The sequence below is a fragment of the Moschus berezovskii genome, chromosome 15 (assembly GCF_049115385.1).
Source record: "Moschus berezovskii isolate FMDL1 chromosome 15, NW_MosBer_1.0, whole genome shotgun sequence".
Taxonomy (NCBI): Eukaryota; Metazoa; Chordata; class Mammalia; order Artiodactyla; family Moschidae; genus Moschus; species Moschus berezovskii.
Genome location: NC_142474.1, coordinates 16,536,331 through 16,546,300, shown reverse-complemented (window position 1 = coordinate 16,546,300; position 9,970 = coordinate 16,536,331). Strand labels below are relative to the sequence as shown.

The 9,970-nt window shown below is 44.9% G+C and overlaps 1 non-coding gene across 1 annotated transcript; it reads left to right on the top strand.

The window, feature by feature from the left end:
- The first annotated feature begins 3,816 nt into the window (after positions 1-3,816).
- On the top strand, positions 3,817-3,923 carry LOC129535485 (U6 spliceosomal RNA). The gene has a single exon (XR_008681662.2). It is a non-coding gene; the product is annotated as a U6 spliceosomal RNA (small nuclear RNA).
- The last annotated feature ends 6,047 nt before the right edge of the window (positions 3,924-9,970 follow it).

Here is a 9,970-nt window from a genome sequence, read left to right as displayed (position 1 = left end):
CCATTCTTGGGAAATGGAGCTGGTGGGGGAGGGGAGCCCAGCACATCCCCCCCCCACACACACACACACAGCAGCCCCCATAGATGGCTTCCTGAACTTGCACCCTGCCTGGCTGACCCCCAGCAGAGCAATTTGTACTCTCTGCTTTCCTGGCCTGAGGAAAAAAAATACCCCTGTCACATTGGATTAGCATCACCCCTCTCGCTGAGAATCTTCTCCTGGGTGCAGCCCCCTCTCTTTGTCAATATTTTCAGAATGTTCAGGTTTCTAAACAAGACCTGACAGGTTGAGGTTTTTTTTTTTTTTTAAGGATAAAACGAATCACCTTGAACACAGTCTGAAGGCTCAAATTAGATTAACCCTGTCCTTTCCCAAGTGGCAGTTGGGCTTTTGACCTTGCTAGGGGATGGAGAGGTGAGAAGAGGGAAGAGGGTGATGCCTCGACCCATCTTCTTCCCAGATCCTCATCCTCCCTGGGTGGTACCCAGGCCTCTCTGGAAACCCAGAGGCAGAGTGATGGAGGGCTTCCAGGTGCAACAGCCACATGCTGTTAACTGGGAGCATGCCTGGTGAGCTAAAGGGGTGGCAGGGAGGCCAGCGTAGTGGGAGTGAAGTGAGCAGGAAGGGAACAAAAGCGGTGGATGGAAAGCACAGGTCCACACACAGGTCATGCACGTAACTTCGTGTTAATGTAACTTCGTGTTAATGTAACTTCATCTCAATTTTCTCACCCAAATAATGGAAGAGTGAGAGTTCCAGTCTTCCAGACTTGAGAATGAAGGCGCTATTGCATGGGACAGCGTAGGGCACAGCGGGAGCCACACAAACCTTGGCTGTTTTAATGACTCGTTATTTTTAGGGGCTTCAAGTGCCATCTGTTTCCGCAGGTCAGCTCTGGGGTGTGGGTGAGAGGGGGATGCTAGCATCTTGTGCACCCACTGTGTGCCGGCCCTGTAGGGAGAAGCCTTACGCATGTACTTGCTCTTCACTGGTTTGTTTGCAGCCCCATCTGGCCCTACAAAGACCCTAAGTTGTCCTTCTCTTCCATAATTCTCTGTCTGCATGATGAATGACTCCATCCCCCCAGTTGCCAGATGAGAAGAGTGAGGTTGTGAGAGGGCAGCAAGGTTCACTGAGCACCCACGGTCACTGGGTGGACATTCCGGAGCTGGGATGGACCCTGGAGCTGTTGGGTGGCTTCACACTTGATCTGCCCCTTCCCTGTGGATCCCAGCTCCATCTTCTGATGCATCCCTCCAGCTGAACATAGTGGACCACCTCCACATGGTGTGCCTTCTCAGCTGCCATCCAGCAGGCCTGGAAAAGGTGCATCTTTCTAGACCAGCAGCTCCAAGACCCACTGGGACTGCATTGCTGGAGCTTGGGCAGAGCATCTGCTGCGCTGCCCCAAGGAGGCAGAGGTCAGCAGGACTTTGGCCTTCATCAATCCTCCCTCCCAGGTTCCCAGGGAGCAGCAAACACTAGCTCAGCCACCTCCAACTAAAGCCACCTTTTATTAAAGCCTTTCAGAGCCACACAGCCCCCCTCCGCCTTTTACAGATGGGGAAACTGATGCATTTGCCCAGGACCAGGTCTGCCCAGCTCTAAAACCCATGCTTTTGGCAAATTATCTTTCCCCTGACAAAAGGGCCAATTCTCATGTGGGGAGCTCAGAGAAGAGGCTGGTGTCAGAGTCCAGGTGGGAGAGGATGGAAGCCCAGGCGAGGGGGGAGGTGGTGGGGCCCTGTTTGCTCCTCCGTGCCTTTGTCTTCTGTTCTTTGTGCTTGTCTATCCCTCACGTCTTCCTCCCAGGGCCGCACGTCCTGATGATGGCTGCTACTGATACATCAGCATGTGTGTGGCCATCATTTGCTCAGTGCTCACTGTGTGTGTGGACCTGTGCTTTCCATCCCCCGCTCCATTCCCTTCCTGCTCACTCAGCTCTCACCATGCTGGCCTCCCTGCCACCCCTTTAGCTCACCAGGCATGCTCCCAGCTAAGAGTTTTTGCACTGGCTGTTCCCTCTGCCTGACATGGTCTTCCCTGATGTGGTGACCTGGGCACAATGTGGGTGCCTAAGAAGGGTGTGCTACGTCTGAATGGTAGGCTTGTTGGAAACTCAGTGAAGGAAGGGGTAAAGGTTTGACCCCTACACATTGGTTGCTGTAAAAACTTGGAGCTTGCTTAACTCCCTTCTGTCTCAATTTCCTCCTTAGTTCCTAAGAGATGGACAGCGTCACTGGGGACTCTGATTCTTCACAGCTTTTGGGGAGAGAGGTCGCGTCCCAAGAAACAAACCACTTTAGCTTTGTCATTATATAATTCGGGATCCTGAGGTCAAGAGAGGGTCATGTTGTTTTGAGACCCATAAAGCATTAGAGACAAAGCTGTGGGTTTTTTTTTTTTTAAGAGATTTCCTATTGGATAATTTATTTATTGAACATTTATTGAGGGCCTACTATGGGGTGAATCATGAATAAGACACAGTTCCTGCCATCAAGGAACTCTCAGGTGAGTGGGAGAAATAGGCTACAAGACACTCACTATGTAAACATTACTTCCCATATACTGTGTTCAGGATTGTGGTGGAGGGCCTGAGAGAACCCAGATGGGAGAGAGACTCACTCCGTGTGATAGATCAGGGCAGGCTTGATGGAAGAGGTAACACAATCTGGGTTTTGCAGTATGAGTAGGAGGTTGTCGGGCAGATACCATGAAGAGGAGCATTTGGTGCATATAGGGGCAAAGTCATAGGGGTGAGAAAGAGTGTGGAGAATTCATGGGAATGGAATGTCAAATCGTGTGGCTGGAGTTTAGGGGTGCCTGGAGGGAATGTTAAGGCTGGAAAGCATGGTGGACCCCAGACCACAGCCAGCCTTCAATTCCAGGCTCAGCTTACCCCATAGGGAGTCATGGGAAAGCTTTTAAACCATGGAGTGGTGTGGTTAGGGCTGAGTTTGGGGAAGATAATGATGTAATCATTAACCATGGAATTTTAGAGCTTAAATTGAGGATTGCCATAATCTCTGGACCTTATTTTAAAGATGAACAAATTGAGGTCATAATATGTTGCCCATAGCTGGCCAGAGGGAGACGCGTTTCCCCCACCAGTCTGTGTAGTTGAGCTGACCCCGAGACTGGGGCACTGGGGTGTGTTTGCGTGTCCTGTGAGGTAAGCTGCTCCTGGTAGGACGAGGTTCCAGCCTTCTGTGACGTCTCTCTCTCCATTTCTCTTCTTTGGTCCTGCCCTTCCGAGTCTCCGGAGACAATGGTGCATGTGGGAGCCCCCTTCTTACAAGTTCCTTCTCTGCTTGTGTGACCCTAACCATGTCCCTTCCCCTTGGGAGCTTCAGTTTTTCCATCTTTTTTTTTTTAATTTATTTTTTTTTTATTTTACAATATTATATTGGTTGGTTTTGCCATACATTGACATGAATTCGCCCCAGGTGTACATGAGTTCCCCCTCCTGAACCCCCCTCTCACCTCCCTCCTCCCTTTATCCTCCCTCTGGGTCATCCCTGCACACCGGCCCCGAGTATCCTGTAACATGCATTGACCCTGAACTGCTGATTCGTTTCACATATGACAACATACATGTTTCAATGTCATTCTCTCAAATCATCCCACCCTCACCCTCTCCCACAAAGTCCCAAAGACTGTTCGATACAACTGTGTCTCTTTTGCTGTCTCGTATACAGGGTTATATTTCCATCTTTCTAAATTCCATATATATGTGTTAGTATACTGTATTGGTGCGTTTCTTTCTGTCTTACTTCACTCTCCATCTGGTTAATGGGTGTGATAAACTAAGAGATGGTGCTCACTTCGGCGGCACATACATGAAAATTAAAATGATATAGAGAAGAATATCATGGCTCCTGCACAAGGATGAAGCACAAATTTGTGATGCATTCCATATTTTTAGAAATAGAAAACAAGCTTACGATTACCAGCGGGGAATGGTGGGGGGGTGGTGGATAAACTGGGAGATTGGGATTGGCATATATACACGATTATATATAAAATAGATAACTAATAGGAACCTACTGTGTGGCACAGGGAACCTACTCAGTACTCTGTAATGACCTATATGGGAAAAAAATCTTAAAAAGAGTGGATTGATGTATTTCTGTAACTGATTCACTTTGCTATACAGCAGAAACTAACATAACATTGTAAATCAACTATACTCCAACAAAAATTAATTTTAAAAAATAAATGAAGCGATGGCTGGTGCTGACTATCAAACATTCTGGGACCTCCTCCAACCCTCACTTCCTAAGGAGGAAGGAGGCCAGTCATGACCAGGTTTCCTGACCATGGCAAAAAGTGTGAGGCAGAAAGCTGCTGTTAGTTGGAAAAACTAGGGAAAGCTGGGAAAAACAACTTCTTAAAATAATTTGCATGATTAGTCCAAATGTGGCTCTGGGTTACATAGAGCCAACTGGATTCTCAGTTTTCTCATTCGGGTCCCTAATACTTCTTTTTTGTTTTAATGAAAAAATTATTTATTTATTTACTTTTGGCTGCACTGGGTCTTTGTTGCTGTGCAAGGGCTTTCTCCAGTTGTGGCAAGCAGGGGCTACTCTCTAGTTGCAGTGTGAGAGCTTCTCATTGTGGTGTTTTCTCTTGTTGCAAAGCACAGGCTCTAGAACATGGGCTTAGTAGTTGTGGGGCATGGGCTTAGTTGCTTCACGGTATGTGGGATCTTCCTGGACCAGGGATCAAATCGGTGTTTCCTGCATTGCAATTGTTAAGAAGGATTCTTAACCACTGGACCACCAGGGAAGCCCTGGTAATTTTATTGTGATAAAAGTTACATAACATAAAACATACTATTTTAACCATATTTAACTGTACAGTTCAGAGGCACTGGTGCATTCACTTTATTCTGCTCCTCTTAATGTGAACTGAGACCTCAACAGCTGTGCAAGTGAAAGTGGTAAAAACAATCCACCGATGGACTTCTCATAATATTGAGGGACAGCCCTGGAGAAGTACAGAAGCCCCTCTTCTAGTTCCCTGAGACCTTACCTGGCTGAGTACAGCTGGTAGCAGGGATGTCAGGTCTGCTTGCTGGCTTGGCAAGTCAAAGCATTAATGGCTCCAGGACCTGTTGGGTGCATGGGAGGGGCAGGACTGAGTCATTGATCTAGTCCCTTAAGACCCTTGAACATGACCTCACTGGCACAGCCTCTGCAAAACTCAAGATTGGCACTTGGTGAGATGGGCACGTGGCCTTGGAACTCTGCCAGTTTTAGCTGGAAGAAGCATACTATGTTAGAGGCAGGATTATCTTAAAAGCTCAATTCTACCCTCTGGCTTCTTGAGAAAGACCCAGAAACCACTCAGGCAGAAAATAGAGGTGCAGTCATTTGGTCAACACACCTAGATTTGGGTCCACCTTTGTGTCAGACCCTGTGGGAGACAGAGAAATGAGGCAGGCTTATTTCCTTTCTGTGGTTTTAGCAGAACATCTGGATTCCCCCCCCCCTTGCTGCTGCTTGTTCACTCTCCAAAATTTGTAAAATACAGAAAAGCCAAAAGAAGAAAGTAAAAGTCATTTCAAACATTACCTCCAGAGAGAACTGGTAACATTTTGCTATATTTCTTTCAGGCTGGCTATACCATAATTAAGCATATGTGTATATATGTGTGTGCTCAGTCATTCAGTCATGTCTGACTCTTTGCAACTGCTTGAACTGTAGCCCACCAGGCTCTTCTGTCTGTGGAATTTCTCAGGCAAGAATACTGGAATGGGTTGCCATTCCCTCCCTCAGGGGATCTTCCTGAACCAGGGACCAAAACTGAGTCTCCTGTGTTTTAGGCAAATTCTTTACCTACATGTATATAAATGTATGTGAGTATGCATTTAACTTCTCTTTTGGGGCTTAACTTCTAAAAATGGAATTACTTTTCATCATCCAACAAATGTTTATTGAGTACCTACTTTGTGCCAACATGTGCCAGCCAGTGGGATACACAGGAGGACAAAACATATGTGGTTCCTAAAGTCATGACAGTTGCTGATAAGCACTACTCTCACACCTGCCTTTTTTCCCTGTATGTCTGACATGTTTCAGGTCACATTTATTTCTACAACAGAATTTCATAAAATAGGTGGAGCCCACTTTATCAAACCCCTATTGTTGCACATAAAATTTTTTCTCCATGTTTTCACTGTTGCAAACAGTGGTCATCACTGCAGACCTTTGTTATGATCCATTTAGACATTTATTTCAAGTATTTTGATGTACCTTCCTGTATTGCAGGGGCAGGAAGGGTGAAGGCTGCGTCTCCTAGACTCCCTTGCAGCTAAACTTTGGAGACCTATTTGCTCATATCCATTGGATGCACATGTGTGAGGCTCCAGAATCACTGCAGATGGTGACTCCAGTCATGAACTTAAAAGATGCTTGCTCCTTGGAAGAAAAGTTATGACCAACCTAGACAGCATATTCAAAAGCAGAGATGTTAATTACTTTGCCAACAAAGGTCTGTCTAGTCAAGCTATGGTTTTTCCAGTAGTCATGTATGGATGTGAGAGCTGGACTATAAAGAAAGCTGAGTGCCGAAGAAATGATGCTTTTGAACTGTGGTGTTGGAGAAGACACTTGAGAGTCCCTTGGACTGCAAGGAGATCCAATCAGTCCATCCTAAAGGAAATCATCCTGAATATTCATTGGAAGGACTGATGCTGAAGCTGAAACTCCAATACTTTGGCCACCTGATGTGAACAGCTGACTCATCTGAAAAGACCCTGATGCTGGGAAAGATTGAAGGCAGGAGGAGAAGGTGATGACAGAGGATGAGATGGCTGGATGGCATCACCAACTCAATGGACATGGATTTAAGTAAACTCAGGGAACTGGCAGTGGACAAGGCGGGCTGGTGTGCTTCAGTCCATGGGGTTGCAAAGAGTCGGACATGACTGAGGGACTGAACTGAACTGTGTGAGATTTTAAAGGCAAAACAATGTCTCGGTTATCTTCCTGCTTTGGCTGTTTACTGCTGGTTGTGAAGGCGTTAAGATTTTCTACAGCCGTGGTCTTAGTGTTGTCACTAGCTCATGGTGTCGAGAGGTGGTAAGGGGGCATCAGCACATCTGATCCCTAAATTAAAACTGAAATGACAATTTTTTTCAATTAAAAAAATTTTGGCCATGCCACACGGCTTGTGGGATCTTAGTTCCCTGATCAGAGATTGAACCTGTGCCCCATGCAGTGGAAGTATAGAGTCTTAACCACTAGATGGCCAGGAAATTCCCTGCAGTGACAAATTTCTAAAGACAACAATTACGAAGCTTCTAGGATGTGGTAGAGGCAGCAGCTCCTACAGGTCATCAGTACAGTGGTGATTTATGAGAGTCACTCCTGGAAGCACAGCCCACTCAATAGGTCATTCAATAATTTTGAAAGAGCCCAACTTCCCTTATTAAGTCTTCACTTGAAGTAGAAAATGTGGTTTCTGTTTCTTGCAACTGAACTCTGAATCATGCAAACTACTCTTTTGAGTCTGTTGGCAGTGATTGCCTTAGCATAAATTTCTAAGCATAGACTCAAGGACCCATTTTTTATTTAAATAGTTTTACTGAGATATAATTAATATACAATAAAACTCATCCATTTAAAGTGCAGTTTCATGGCTTTTAATATATTCAGAGTAGTGCATCCATCATCACAATCTAATAGCCGAATATTTTTTCGCCCAAAAAGAAGCTCCATACCCATTAGCAGTTATTCTTTACCCTTCTTCTCATCCTAGGCAACCACTAACCTACTTTCTGTCTCTATGGATTTGCCTATTTTGGACATTTCCTACAAATAGGATCATACAATATGTGATCTTTTTCAGTGGCCTCTTTGATTTAGCATTATAATTTCAAGGTTTGTCCATGTTGTAGCATATGCAGCATCAAAATTCTGTTGTTTTTTATTGCCAGGTCATATTCCATCAGTGGAGATACCATTTATCAGTTGATGGACAGTGGGGTTGTTTCTAGTTTTAAGTTATTGTGAAGAATGCAGCTGTGAACATTTGTGTGCATGTTTTTGTGTGGATATATGTTTCAATTCCCTGGAAGAGAAAATGGAAACCCACTCCAGTATTCTTGCCTGGAGAACCCCATGGACAGAGAAGCCTGATGGGCTACAGTCCAAAGGGCCATAAGAATCAGACACAACTGAGTGACTGAGCACATGTTTTAATTTTTCTTGGGTATAGACTTAGAAGTGGAATTGCTGAATTACACAGCAACTCTTGTTTAGCTTTTTGAGAGACTGCCAAAATTGTAACACTATTTTATATTCCCATTAGCAACGTCTGAATTTCTATTTTCTCCACATTCTCCCCAGCACTTAATATTGTCTCTTTGTTTATTATAAACACTCTAGTGGCTATCATGGTTTTGATTTACATCTCCCTAGTGACTAATGCAGAATAGGAAAAACAAGAGATCTTTTCAAGAAAATTAGAGATATCAAGGGAACATTTCATGCAAAGATGGGCTCGATAAAGGACATAAATGGTATGGACCTAAAAGAAGCAGAAGATATTAAGAAGAGGTGGCAAGAATACACAGAAGAACTGTATAAAAAAGATCTTCACAACGAAGATAATCACGATGGCGTGATCACTCACCTGGAACCAGACATCTTGGAATGTGAAGTCAAGTGGGCTTTAGAGAGCATCACGACGAACAAAGCTAGTGGAGGTGATGGAATTCCAGTTGAGCTATTTCAAATCCTGAAAGATGATGCTGTGAAAGTGCAAAAATTTGGAAAACTCAGCAATGGCCACAGGACTGGAAAAGGTCAGTCTTCATTCCAATCCCAAAGAAAGGCAATGCCAAAGAATGCTCAAACTACCGCACAATTGCACTCATCTCACACGCTAGTAAAGTCATGCTCAAAATTCTCCAAGCTAGGCTTCAGCAATATGTGAACCGTGAACTTCCAGATGTTCAAGCAGGTTTTAGAAAAGGCAGAGGCACCAGAGATCAAATTGCCAACATCCGCTGGATCATGGAGAAAGCAAGAGAGTTCCAGAAAAACATCTATTTCTGCTTCATTGACTATGCCAAAGCCTTTGACTGTGTGGATCACAATAAACTGTGGAACATTCTGAAAGAGATAGGAATCCCAGACCACCTGACCTGCCTCTTGAGAAACCTGTATGCAGGTCAGGAAGCCACAGTTAGAACTGGACATGGAACAACAGACTGGTTCCAAATAGGAAAAGAAGTATGTTAAGGCTGTATACTGTCACCCTGCTTATTTAACTTCTATGCAGAGTACATCATGAGGAACGCTGGGCTGGAAGAAGCACAAGCTGGAATCAAGATTGCTGGGAGAAATATCAATAACCTCAGATATGCAGATGACACCACCCTTATGGCAGAAAGTGAAGAGGAACTCAAAGGCCTTTTGATGAAAGTGAAAGAGGAGAGTGAAAAAGTTGGCTTGAAGCTCAACATTCAGAAAACGAAGATCATGGCATCTGGTCCCATCACTTCATGGGAAATAGATGGGGAAACAATGGAAACAGTGTCAGACTTTATTTTTTGGGGCTCCAAAATCACTGTGGATGCTGATTGCAGCCATGAAATTAAAAGACGCTTACTCCTTGGAAGGAAAGTTATGACCAGCCTAGATAGCATATTAAAAAGCAGAGACATTACTTTGCCAACCAAGGTCCGTCTAGTCAAGGCTGTGGTTTTTCCCGTGGTCATGTATGGATGAGAGAGTTGGACTGTGAAGAAAGCTGATGGCCGAAGAATTGATGCTTTTGAACTGTGGTGCTGGAGAAGACTCTTGAGAGTCCCTTGGACTGCAAGGAGATCCAACCAGTCCATTCTAAAGGAGATCAATCCTGGGTGTTCATTGGAAGGACTGATGCTAAAGCTGAAACTGCAATACTTTGGCCACCTCATGGGACGAGTTGACTCACTGGAAAAGACTCTGATGCTGGG